The 14,095-nt window shown below is 43.2% G+C and overlaps 1 protein-coding gene and 1 long non-coding RNA gene across 5 annotated transcripts in view; one reads left to right on the forward strand and one right to left on the reverse strand.

Moving 5' to 3' along the window:
- Nucleotides 1–14,095, reverse strand: part of RALYL (RALY RNA binding protein like) — a 246,459-nt gene that overhangs the window by 72,579 nt on the left and 159,785 nt on the right. The window lies entirely within an intron of this gene.
- Nucleotides 8,055–14,095, forward strand: part of LOC310682555 — a 45,953-nt gene continuing 39,912 nt past the window's right edge. Inside the window, exon 1 of the long non-coding RNA XR_014513986.1 lies at nt 8,055–8,153. This is a non-coding gene — a long non-coding RNA (uncharacterized lncRNA). The remainder of the gene's footprint in view (nt 8,154–14,095) is intronic.

Raw genomic sequence — 14,095 nt, forward strand, 5'->3', positions numbered from 1 at the left:
TGCAAAACTTATTCAAGTTTTCTCTGTGTATCAGCTGCATTTTAGCAATTTGAAAATGAGTTGTTACTGGTTAAAAACTCCCCCCCCCTTTTTTTGGTAAAACTACACAGTTTACTTATTCCACCTGTAGGGTTGAGGTTTTAATTTCCAAGGAATCCTGATGTACCTTGGAATGTTGTGAATGGATCCTCAATGAAAAGGTCAGTAAAAGAGGACAAACAACCATAGATGACATCTTGCCAATGCTACTGATCTTTTCCTGAAGATTGCAGCCTAAGAAGTGTTGGGTCTGTTAGTCATTCTGCGAAGGATAGCTGTGTTTTGGTTCACTTTTTGCAGGCATGTTCAAGACATTGATTGCGATCGACTTGGAGACCCTGGGACTGATATTGGTCGATTGCAGGCTCCTCCTCCTCCTCCTCCTCCCTCTGAAACCGGCTTGCCTTCACGGGGGTTAGAGCTCCAGTGGTGGGGAGAGTGGGGAGGTAGGAGAGGAAAAGCTCCGCACCTGCTTGCCCGCTAGTTCAAATGCAACGAAAGCAATAAGAGAGGAGCCCTTCCCCAAACAGTGAGGAAAGCAAAGAACAAAACATATGGGGGAAAGCCCCCTTAGTGCTCCATGAGTTTGAGCGAGGAAAAGGTTTTAATGCAACAGTAGGGGAAAGAGAGGGAGGAAGGAAGTGGCGTGCTGACACTAAGTCAGCTGCGATTTAGTAGGGCAAAGACAGTAGGGCAAAGACGGAGAAGCCCGGCACACTTTGACTGGCTCTTCAGATCTGTGTAAAGGAATATAAAAATATAGTTTGACTTTTCTCACTTGTTTAGTTACTTGTTCATCTAACAACTATTTGGATTTGACATGATGCTATCCAAACATAACTACAGTCATACCTCAGGTTACAGCCGCTTCAGGTTGCGTTTTTTCGGGTTATGGACCACCGTAACCCAGAAGTACCAGAACGGGTTTCTTCCGGGTTTCGGTGGTCGCGCATGTGCAGAAGTGCTAAATCGCACTTTGAGCATGCGCAGAAGTACCGAATCGCAACCTGCGCATGCGCAGATGCGGGTTGTGAACGCTGCAGGTTGCGAACGTGCATCCCGCACAGATCATGTTCACAACCTGACCATCCACTGTACTGTATCTGTGAAATAAAGATCCACCCATTCATCCATTTATGTGTATCTATCATCTATCTATCTATCTATCATCTATCTATCTATCTATCTATCTATCTATCTATCTATCAATCTATCATCTATCTATCTATCTATCATCTATCTATCTATCATCTATCTATAATCTATCAATCTATCTATCTATCATCATCATCATCTATCTATATCTATATCTATCTATCTATCTAATCTATCTATCATCTATCTATCTACCATCTATCTATCTCTATCTTAAATGACTTCGGAGGGTGGTAGATCGCTGCCAGTTTTTGATACTGGATTGTAGATCACACCCTACTCAAAGTTGGACGTGCCTGACTTATTGGTTCAGAAAGTAATGATGATAATAATGATAATGATGATGATAATAATGTTGCTATGATGTTACTATTCCCTCCAGAAAGGTGAACGGGTGCTCATCCTCACTTGCCCCTGGTGAAAACCTGCTGTTCACTGCTGAATCAGAGCAAACATCAATTGGGTTTTCTCTAGATTGACATATGCTCCAATTTAGCACTAAAATAGTTTTTCTGGTTGAAAGTGATGGGGCAAAGGGAAATCCATTTGGACCCATGCCTAGAAACTAAGGGACAAGCAGAAACCTGCTTGGACCCATGCTTTCTAAGCACAGGACAAGCATAAGTGTGGACGAGCCCTTAGGTCAGGTCACCTGAAAGTGGAAATGGATAGAATAGCCCTCCCAATCCTAGTGAGCGGGACACAGCCAAAGAGGGCCAGCGAACCAGTCCCAGCTCATTGCACAAGCCCTTTACTGCTTGGATAGCGCTAATAATTTTTGCCAAATGGTTCCTTTTGTCCCCAGTGTGAGATCACATGCAGGAGTCTATTTGCAAAGTATTACGTTCTGATCATGCAGTCAGATGCTTTCTGCTTTTAGGTACCTGCCTGTGTGTTTGGTTGACACGCTTTGCTAGGCATTTTTAATTAAATGCCTTTTACTTCCTGCCTCACTTTCATTTGGGAAGGACTTTTCAATAATTCTGCAGACACCCGCTGTCAAGTTTGGGTTTCAGAGCACCCTTGTTCATAAATCATTCTTCAGTTAGTTTGACACCTCTGTACTTTAACTTTGCTATATCGCAGCCAACCCAGTCTTAGCACACAATGCGTTTGACAGCCTGAGTCTAAGACAAGTGCACGAGAGCAAAATTCACAATGCAGCACAGCTACAGAAATAGCAGTGCAATGCCTCAAAAAGGGTGTCTTCGAGGTCCAAGACAGCCACATGTTTCTTGAAGAGGAACTCTGCACGCCAACTGGCAAAACATACTTTCAAAAGCAGTTTGCTTTGTAGCATGGGATGTGCCATTAAGAGGAAGGAAAGTCAAAAATCCAATTACACACGCCATTGTGTACTCTGGAGCCTGGCTGATTATCTTGTTTTCTTTCATTACATTTTTACTCTATCCTTCCTCACAGGGTTGGTATACATGGTTCTTTCTCTCCTATTATCTTTATAAAAGCACTGTTAAGTTATGCGAGCTCAGGAACTGCCAACCATATTGAGCACATACTGGGATTTTTAATTTTTTATTTAGAAAGTATAGTGGCTGCCTGTCACAAAATGGCTGCCACAGAGTTTGGCGTAACACAAAATGGCCGCCACATTTAGAAGAGCAGAAAGAGCGACCGGGCCACAAAATGGTGTGGGCATGACCCCGGAAGAGCCCCCTCTCCATCAGTGGGAGAAATCACCATTAGCAACTGACGGAGGGAAACTTTTCCCACCTCCTTTCTGTTCAGAACAGAAGGAAGAGTAGGTGCCTGATCCAGGCATCCAGTGAAATAAGGGAATATTTGCTGCAGGAGAACACCAAGCTACTGCTTGGCCAAGCCAAGCCGAGACACAGGCAGCAAGCAGTCTATTGCACACTGTGAATTTTGCGGAGGTATTTTACTGAGACATTTTGCGGGTGTCGTGAAAGGTACTGGAGACACACAGGCGGTAGAGAGAAATAGTAGCTGCCCCGAAGTCACCAACCTGTGTGTCTTTCCAGTCCTAGCCCTACACTCTCAGCTACCACACAGATATTCCAGAGCTACAGAATTACCTTGCCAAAACTGCAGAAAAACCAAGCCTATAATTTCAGCCACTCTAAATGACTATCTCCAGAAAGAGGAAAACTTGACAACTCATCACCGCTGGATCTCTTATGCCATCTGCTGGGCATTTCAATGGAAGAGTTGAAGGATTTCTAAGTGGAAACGAACCACACACAACATTCATCTCTGCAATTTGCTTTTCACATTTCCGTCAGCAAATCAAGCCCCCTTCTTTAGTTGTGAAGCGGCGCTTGGTACCGTTCAAGCTGCAATTACGCTTTTTAAATATTGCTGTTTTATCTCTCTTACATATTGGCATATTAATTAAAATTTATGTTCCTTAATCTGTTTGTTCTCAGCCTTTCAATTAAAGCTGTCCAAGATGGATAATGAAAATTTTAATAATGAAAATATGATACAGTAAGAACAATGGCCTATGTAGTTCAGCCAGATGCCTATGGGAAGTCCAAAAGGAATTTTTCCATTTGTGATTTCTTGAAACTGGTTTTCAGAGCCACCCTCCCTCTGACGCTGAGGGGGGAGCACAGCCATAGCAGTTAGGAGGAATTTATAGCTTTGTTCGCCACGAATTTGTCCAATCCCCATTTAAACCTGTCCAAGTTAGTAACTGCCAAATTCTGTAGGTTAACTACAATACAACCTGAATCTAAACCCCACAAGAAAAGCCCAAGAACAAGCAAAGCAGCTCAATAATACAGCAGTACACAACACCAATAATAAACCAGCACTGGCAGTATTAGCAGAAACTGCTTCCAACACATCAGTTATTAAAAGCTCAGGGGGGTGGGTGTTTCCACTTGGTAGCCGAAGGCCAAAGTACAGTTGTTGCAGTAACAACATTTTAACCACGGTCTGGGAACTTTTGCTCCACATCTGGACAACAGTGTGTGGGGAGAAGGGCTAGAAACTTTCCACTCCTGCAATTTTTTATTTGTTTTGCCAAAAATCTTGTCAAAATGTTTTTAGGGGTTGTTGTTGTTGTTTACAATCTAGTGGCATATAAATGTTATGAAATAAATATGAGATTTTTAAAAAAATCTCCTAAACTGTGAGAGTGCTTTTTTCTTTTTTTCTTTTTGCTATAAACACAATTGGGGGCAGTTTTAAGCAGCGGAAATGGTTAAATGATTCTCACCATGATATAGCTCAAACCCCTGACTGCTAGTTTCCTAAGGCTGCTTCTGCACCTTACATTTAAAGTGCCCTTACTTTAAGAGTCATGTCTTCCCCCAAAGAATCCTGTGAAATGTAGTTTATTTACGGTGCTGAGAGTTGTTAGGAGACCCCTCACAGAACTACATTTCCCAGCACTCCTAGATCAGGTGCTTGCTCCTTCAGTGGAGTGCAACCCTGCCCGGGGCAGCAATTGACTAATTTTCTGAACACAAGGACCACTCATCCACAACACCTCCATATTCCCAGGACTCAAGCTGAGCTTATTTTCCCCTCATTCATCCTGTTGCAAGGCAAATCTGCTGTCTCACTTGCAAGCACTGCGGCACAGCATGCATGGAGAAATAGAGCTGAGCACCACCAGGATATTGTTGACAACTTGCCCCCAAACACCTGATGACTGCTTCTAGCAGCTTCATATAGATATTACATAGCAGTGGGTTTGAAACAGTGCCCCAGTGGTGTAGCATGGGAGGGGGCACAGGGGCGTTTGCTTTGTTAGGGGGAGAAAAAATTCAGCACCTGGTGCTTCAATACAGCTGCTTGTTTCCATCACTGGAACGGGTTCTCCATGCGAACCAAGAAGTGACTTCTTCAGACAACTGAATGACTCTTCTTTTTCTTATCTCTGCAGCTGCAATCTCCTGACGCTGTTAGGGAGTTGAATAAGCATGCATACTCTGTATGTTTCCCTCCCTCCCCTTCTGTGTGGTCCCGGGCGCTAGAAACCCACGCTACACCACTGCAGTGCTCCACACAACCTCATAACTCAACTACCAGGGGACCAAAAGCACTCTCCCAGCGCTACTCTCTGGACTTTGTCCAGCAGGTGGGGCTGGAGCCACTGTAACACAATGGGCTCAATTCTCATTCCACAGAGTTGGTCCAGGAGGGTAAAATGGTCAGTGGTATTGAGAGCCGCAGAAAGACTGAGATGTATAAGAGCAAGGCCAAATTCCCTTTGCCCTGTTCTCTGCAAAGGTTCTGTTTGAAAGGTTCAGTTGCCACTTTGATCCAAAATGGGCCTCCGCTGAGTCCAAAGACAGACAAAAAAACATGCCCCTTGATTTTAGGAACCATAAAGCAAAATTTGATTACGATACAAGCAAACAGACAGACATAATAGCACAGTCCACAGCCTGAAAAGCACTGGGTGCCAGAGAAATGCTCTTTATTCTAGGATATCACAGAACTGACTTAAGAAAGGCACCTATGTACACCAATTGGTCCTGAGCACATTGTGTTGTGCTGACGTTGTAGGCAGAGGAGCCGTCATGTAGGCACTGGAGTCACTGGATTGAGGCATCACCAGGCTATTAGTTATTGCTTGAATTTTTTTGTATTACTCAAACTTTTAAAAAGAGCAGTGGATAATGTATGCCTTGGTGACATCACCCTCTTTAAATCTATCTCTATGCATTCAAAGGTTTTCACTAAAATTATTGTTCTGAATGAGGAAGCAGTGCCATCTAGTGGCCCAGTGTACAACTTACACTACAAATTAGGGCTCTAATTCAAGCGATTGAGGGTTTGTTTGCACTTCCACCTTTCCCCCAGTGATTATGCACATGGTGACCCACACGATTCCTGCACTGTGCCAGATCATTAGTCTGAGTTGTGATCCTTCCCTAGATGTTCTTATCTGAGCTTCTTGGAGTTCAATCACATTTAATAGTTTTATGCTCGCTATGTCTCAGCTCGGTAAGTCAGAAATCTAATGGCAACATCTATTTTTGCTCCTCGAACGCAGATGTAACTAATAAACTCCTGCACTTGCCTTTCAGCCAATTCTAAACATGCCAACGAATAATAATATATATATTTCTAAGCAAAGTTCTTCCTATTTATTAAATTGTTTCCATTCTCCCCACAACCGCCCCGAACTAGTTTGCACTTCTTCCAAATACGGAAGAAATCTGCTTTCTAATAATCACACTGCTAATATTAAAGGCATGTACACACTGCGTGACAATGTGCATTTACTGCTAGATGCAACCTTTTCGGGGTGCTGTACATAAGAGATCATTCTGATGTTGTTCCTCTTCCACACTATTTGGCAATCTAGTGGATGCTGTTTCATGCTGAGAATACATTTCTCAAGTGCTTGCTATATACATGTGTAGACAGGAAGTGCTTTCTTAGTTCACCTCCATTGGGGAAGACCTACAGACATTGCAGGGCTCTGCCATTCCCAGTCACCATGCTTTTATGCTGACAGCCAGTGGGGTTAGACAGCCAGACTAGGACTTGGGAGACCAGGTCCCAAATCCCACTCAGCCAGGAAGCTTGCTGGGTGACCTTGGGCTGCTTCTCAGCCTAGCTTACCTCACAAGGACATTGTGGGAATGCATTAAGGACCCCTGACCATTAGGTCCAGTTGTGACCGACTCTGGGGTTGCGGCGCTCATCTCACTTTACTGGCAGAGGGAACCGGCGTACAGCTTCATGTGGCCAGCATGACTAAGCCGCTTCTGGCAAACCAGAGCAGCGCACAGAAAAGCCGTTTACATTCCCGCCATTTTTCTACCTGCACTTTGACATGCTTTCAAACTGCTAGGTTGGCAGGAGCAGGGACTGAGCAATGGGAGCTCACTCCGTTGCGGGGATTCGAACCGCCAACCTTCTGATCGGCAAGTCCTAGGCTCTGTGGTTTAACCCACAGCACCACCCGCGTCCCTTGTGGGAATGCATTATATTCCTCTTTATTCCCAGTAGTAGTTTTTATGTAATGAGGAAATCAATAGTGAAAACGAAACAAAGTGCTGTGTGAACGCAGCCAAATAATTAATCTAAAACACTGTGTAGCATAGTCTATGCCCAAAAGCACTTCCATTGGTCAGTGCCCCTCCAGACATTTTTACTGAGCATTCAACATGATTTGTGCCCCCTGATTGTACTGGAAGGATTATATATTTTCTTTTCCCCCCGATAGCATGTGCACTTGCAAAAGTTTTGGGGCAGTATAAAAAGGTAAAGGTACCCCTGCCCGTACGGGCCAGTCTTGACAGACTCTAGGGTTGTGCGCCCATCTCACTCAAGAGGCCGGGGGCCAGCGCTGTCCGGAGACACTTCCGGGTCACGTGGCCAGCGTGACATCGCTGCTCTGGCGAGCCAGAGCCGCACAAGGAAACGCCGTTTACCTTCCCGCTAGTAAGCGGTCCCTATTTATCTACTTGCACCCGGGAGTGCTTTCGAACTGCTAGGTTGGCAGGCGCTGGGACCGAGCAACGGGAGCGTACCCCGCCGCGGGGATTCGAACCGCCGACCTTTCGATCGGCAAGCCCTAGGCGCTGAGGCTTTTACCCACAGCGCCACCCGCGTCCCTTTGGGGCAGTATACTACATTGTTTATAACAGGTGCATCTCTTGGTTTCCTGCTAAAATTGAGCAACTTTATTTCTAACACAAAATTTCCAGGAAGGTGTGTGTGTGTGTGTGTGTGTGTGTGTTTTGTTCTGCCTTTTTTGTGCTGCAGTGAAGGAGTGCCCCCCCCCCCAGAAGCAGATGTCAATAACATGGCCATATTTGGGAAGCATTGCAGGATAACTAATTAAAAAGGAATGGTGCGTGTGATGTTTTGCAGACCCTGCTGATGTTACTGTAGGAAGCACTCACTGGGCAGGGACAGAAGCTGCATGCAGCTGCTCCATTTTTAAGGACTGCTTCACCCACTTTGGCCAGGCCGTCTCCAGAGAAGGAGAGGAACAGCATGCTTGACAGGTAAAGACTTGACATCCCACTGAGCTGAGAGGAAGATGGTTACTTGTGGTCATCATGGGGGATCTCCTATCTCCCTTCCAGTTCAATATTTAATCTGTGGATTTGTAAGTTTGCCTCACTCGGGGGAAACAGAGGGCAGGAAGGCAAGGGTTTTTTTACACTGGGAACTCAAACTTTATGATTGGCTAGTGCCCGGTCTGTCATTGCCCTCCTGACACACCACAAGGAAAAGGGTGGTTCAGCTCTGGATTTATGCCTCCTCACCTGCTTGATCTAAATAGGCAGGGAAATTCAGACGTGCAGGTGATGCTGCACTGTCCCCGGGTGTTTAACGGTCTATTGATCCCTGTGCCACCACTGTGCTCGCTTCCCCACTACCACCAACCAGTTACTCTCTGGTAAAACACTGAGTCCAGTCAGTTGTTAAAAGTGAACCAAGAAAAAAACAAACCCAAGTTGCTTTTACAAACATTAACAAGTTTATGGTTTCTCAGATAATATTCTTGTCAGTATCTTAACTTTAGTTTCTTTACCGGCCTATACCTTCCTAATACCTTCTGACTGATTATCTCAACTGTTTGACTGACTCCTCTTAACAAATTTTCTCACTCTCTCACATCAGACTAGCCCAACCCACAGACTTATCTTCTCTGTCTCTTCTAACTCCAGACTGTCTTCTCAACAACTCTAACTCCCTAAAACACTTCTGTGCTTAAACCTTATACAGTGGTACCTCAGGTTAAGTACTTAATTCGTTCCGGAGGTCCGTTCTTAACCTGAAACTGTTCTTAACCTGAAGCACCACTTTAGCTAATGGGGCCTCCTGCTGCCACCGCGCGATTTCTGTTCTCATCCTGAAGCAAAGTTCTTAACCCGAGGTACTATTTCTGGGTTAGCGGAGTCTGTAACCTGAAACGTATGTAACCTGAAGCGTATGTAACCCGAGGTACCACTGTACACAGTTAACTCTGGGTTCCCATCAGTTAGTCATTTTACAATTGGTTAACCCTTTCCCTATGAACCCAGTATGATGTCACACACATATGAGGGCAAACGCCACAGGAACATCCCAAGGGAAGAAGGCTCAGAGCCCAGGGAGTGGTGGTGGGATGACGATGCGTGGTCAGAGGGAGAAGACCGTGGGGAGAAGGTTTCGGAAGCTGGACCTGAGGAGGAGAAAGTGGGCAAACAGTTCCATCTACTGGACTGCAGTAGACAGCTAGGGGCTGTCTGAGGCCAGACTGAGCTTGGTGGGGCAGAGCCCCATTGCCCTAATGGACCAGCCTCCGTTGGGTGTTGGAGACTGTGGAAGTGCATGGGGGACGTGCGATGTTGGCCTCACCAGCTGTCAAGCCAGAGGTACCAGACCTCCTACTCAGAATTATAGAACAGTCAAGTTGGAAGGGATCTAGGCCAACCCCCTGCAATGCAGGAATCTCAACTAAAGCATCCGGGACAAATGGCTCTGGGGTGGGGGAAGAGAAGCACAGGAGGTTTGCCTTTTCCTTCTTCCAGCATGTAAGGGCAACAAATCCTGACACCTACTATTATTTTATGTTTTTGTTTATTTTATTTTATTTTTAAAACAAAAAAAATTACAAACCTCAAATTCAAAATCCATATTCATTTCTAACACAAGCCTATTACATAGATTACCTAAATTAAAATATATCTAATTGCTCTAGGCTTCCCTTTGCTATATGTAAATACAACACAATTAACAAATGATATTATAAATGATATTATAGGTTCCCATATACCCCCCCACTCCCCTTCCCCCATGTGTGATCTCAATATTTTACTTCTTCCATCTTGTTGTGTTGTTATAATTTAATAATTATTCAATTGGTTCTGTTATTATTTTCTTGCATACTCCTGCACATTTTACACATTCTCTATTGATATTTAAATTCTGGAACCGTGTTTTTTCATGTATTCCTTCACTCCATCCCACTCTCTAATTATTCTCTGATTTGAGTGGCCTCTAATAATTGCCGTCAATTTTGCCATTTCTACAAACTCACAGAGTTTGTTTTGCCGTTCTAATAGTGATGGGATTTTCTCCCCCTTCCAGTTTTTTTGCAATCAACATTCTGGCAGCTGCTATTGCGTAAAGGAATACATTTTTCTTGTCTTTGGGGATGTTATTGGATATTAGGCCTATTTTGTTTATTAGATTTCCTTCTGGCCCTTTACTTTAAGGTTTCAGGGCAGGTTACAAAAATAAAATATACAAATAAAAACAATCCCAGCCATAAAAGGAGAGAAGTGTAAAAACAATTAAAATCAGTTCCATATATACATAGCTCATTTGGTAGAGCACAGGACTCTAAATCTCTTGATCATGGGTTTGAGCAGGGGTTTGGACTACTATAGGGGGTTGGACTGATGGTGTTTCCTGCTTGGCAGGGGGTTGGACTCAATGGCCCTTGTGGACTCTTCCAACTCTATGATTCTATGATTCTACTGTAGATGAGCCTTGGAATCCTTTCCAACTAATCTATGATTCTATAAAAACAATTTAAAACAGTCCCAGTACAGATGCAGTCTGGGATTGAGATTTCCACTTGAAAAGCTGGCTGAAAGAGGAATGACAACGGAGACAGCATTGGTCTAATATGCAATGAGAGGGAGTCGAAAGAGTAGGCGCTGCCATATTAAAGGCCTGATTCCTATATCCTTCTGTATGGACCTCCTGATAAGAAGGTTCCTGATTTCTGCAGAAGGCCCTTTCTGGCAGGGCTACGTGATTGACTGGGTATGTAATGCAGGCTTGGTATAACACAGGCTTAGTATAATATACTAAGACAGGGATGTCATACCGGTGGCTCTCCAGGCCAGCTGTGGCTGACAAAAGTTGGAATCCAACAATATCTGGAGGGCCAGAGGTCCCCCATCCCTTTGTGAAATGCAGCCAACATTCTTCTGCTGTAAGAGAAAATGTCAGGGGATTGCAGGAAGGTATGTAACATTGCTTGAGGCTGTCTAACCCTTTGTTACGAATCATTCTTCTTCTGACCTGCTGGAAAGTGTGGCACACAGATTATTTTGTAAACCTATGAATGCAGGATATCTATCATCTATCTATCTATCTATCTATCTATCTATCTATCATCTATCTATCTATCTATCTATCATCTACCATCTATCTATCATCTATCATCTATCTATCTATCTATCTATCATCTATCTATCTATCTATCATCTATCTATCTATCTATCTATCATCTATCTATCTATCTATCTATCTATCATCTATCTATCTATCTATCTATCTATCTATATCTATCTATCTATCTATCTATCTAACATTCTCTCTCTCTCTCTCTCTCTCTCTCTCTCTCTCTATCTATCATCATCATCATCTATCTATCATCTATCTATCTAGAATAATAGAATCATAGAGTTGGAAGAGACCACAAGGGCCATCGAGTCCAACCCCCTGCCAAGCAGGAAACACCATCAGAGCACTCCTGACATATGGTTGTCAAGCCTCTGCTTAAAGACCTCCAAAGAAGGAAACTCCACCACACTCCTTGGCAGCAAATTCCACTGTTGAACAGCTCTTACTGTCAGGAAGTTCTTCCTAATGTTTAGGTGGAATCTATCTATCTATGTATCTATCATCTATCTATCTAACATATATAGCAAACACTCTATCCACACTCAATAAAGATATAAAGGCAGTGATCCTATGCACACTTTCTTGGGCAAAAGCTCCATCCAATTCAGTGCAATTTACTTCTTAGGAAAGATGGTGATATATAATGAATGCACATCTTTATGAAATCTAAGGAAATGCACTGTTGCCTTAAGACCACTTGGTGGCACCAAAGGATTTTGTTGAACATCTTCATTCACCCACTTCGAAATGTTTACTGGTCACGGTATGTTTCCCTTTAGCATATAAAAACACGATTATGGCAAAACACACTGTATTATTATTTTTTCTGACGCAAGGAACAAGTGATAGGGGCGACACACACGTCTTGCCAAACATATTAATCACAGCATGATCCAGATAATACTGGCAAAAACAATGCAATGAACTTGTGTCAAGGGAATGTCTTCACCCACATTAATGCTTAATATGTATGGTTTTACTAAATAAGAATGGAAACAACAACCGTGTTTATATCCATGTACCCTTAAGGAATTACAGATAACCTAATTTATTTATCTCATTATTACCAAGGTGATGCTTACTATCTTGGGAAGAATGAAGTCCTATTTTAGGATACTCATGAACCACTTAGCTTACATTACTCCTAACACACACACACACACGGCATAATGTAAGCTGAGTGGTTAATATACATAACAACCTGCCATTGCACACAATCACCAGGTTTCACTGAAAACGTGCATGTAATGTGTCCATGAAGATGAACTTGTGCACATTTCCTGGTCCATACATATAATCTCCAACAAGCCTTGGGAGTCATGCAAATCTCAATTGCATTTTGTACATTCCCCAGACCCCCAAAATATGTTTTCTGGAGCCGACAAGCTTAATTCCCTCTAGCGTTTTCAAAAGGAAAGGAAAAGGAAAAAAATGGGAGAGAAAAATGCAAACACTTTGTTCCTGTCCCACACAAATCTTCATGGTTTAGGAGGTGGTTTCGCCTTCCCAGGCAGGCAGGTTTGGTCTGCCTATTATATGTGTACACCTTTATGAATCCTGCATATGTATAATAAATTGGATAACCAAGCCAAACCAAGCCGTGGAACCTGATTGTGTCCTCAGGATTCCCCAGTAAACAAAGCAAACAATAGACTTGCTCATCGTCCTAAAAACAGATGGTTGAATATTTAATGGATAGTTGTTAACATCCTTGAAGTCTTTTGATGGAAGGCAGAAATAAGTTGCTTTAAAACAATGGAGAAAATAATAATGACGCCATAGGGAAATACCTGAAATTTCAGAGTTCATGAATCCATCACAGCTAATTCCTACCTGACGGATCTTGTGCCTCTCAATGACCTTTTTATTGAGCATTCATCCTGATTTGTTTGCTCAAAGGTTATATGACTTCCCATCAACGGATTATAATTCCATGTTTCCTAGTACATTTCTCCATCACTTCCCTTACCACTAAAAGTCTGATTATTATTTTTTAAGTGGGCTTCTTGCACAATAGCATTTACTGGCACGTGATTGAATCTCTTCTGCAAAATAGTGTAAGTTTGAAAGGGGAAAAGGATTATTTGTGGCAGGGAAAAAGGATTATTTTCCGATTAGGAGAAGGGAAGAGACAGAGAGAGCACCGAGTTAAGTCTTTAAATTAGGCCATGTGGCTTTTAGAAATAGGCAGGTCAAATGGTGCCATAAACCACATACAAGGAACAGTTTCACAAAGAATTATCAAGAGAAATTGGCAAAGATTCGCAAGGTGGTAATTAAATTTCCACCGGAGAGTGACTTGCAGATCATTAAACTCTGTATAGCTATCAAGACTGCTGAAAGCTTTTCCAAGTGACAGGTAAGGAAGGGGCTTCTCAGCAGGGACCAAAAGAAAGAAGGATCACGTTCCAGAAAAAATACAGGTCAAGGGAGGAAAGGGGAAAACAACAAGAGCTCGTGGTTTCAAGGAAAGAAGCTGTCTTCTCAGGACGGAATGACCCTCATTCTAAAGCCTGCTGAGCATTACTGCCAAATCAATACTAAAGCGGTTTGCTTGATGAGAGAGTGAAGATTTATTTGCTCTGGAAAGCACAGAGCCTTTTACATCCCCATGAACAGAAAGCCTGCCTGTCCCATGCAAAAAGATTTAAAAGGAATATCCAGGTAATTTTCAGCTGCACACTCTTATTCTAGATATGTGCATAGCTTTGATGGTGGGGGAGCCATCCACTGCTTTTAAAATTGCAGTCCTACGGCAAAGGCTCACGCAAAGTGAAGACAGCCACAATGGCACTGAGGCAGTTGGCTCCGGATTTCT

The sequence above is a fragment of the Podarcis tiliguerta genome (assembly GCF_965153285.1).
Source record: "Podarcis tiliguerta genome assembly, chromosome: 7".
Taxonomy (NCBI): domain Eukaryota; kingdom Metazoa; phylum Chordata; class Lepidosauria; order Squamata; family Lacertidae; genus Podarcis; species Podarcis tiliguerta.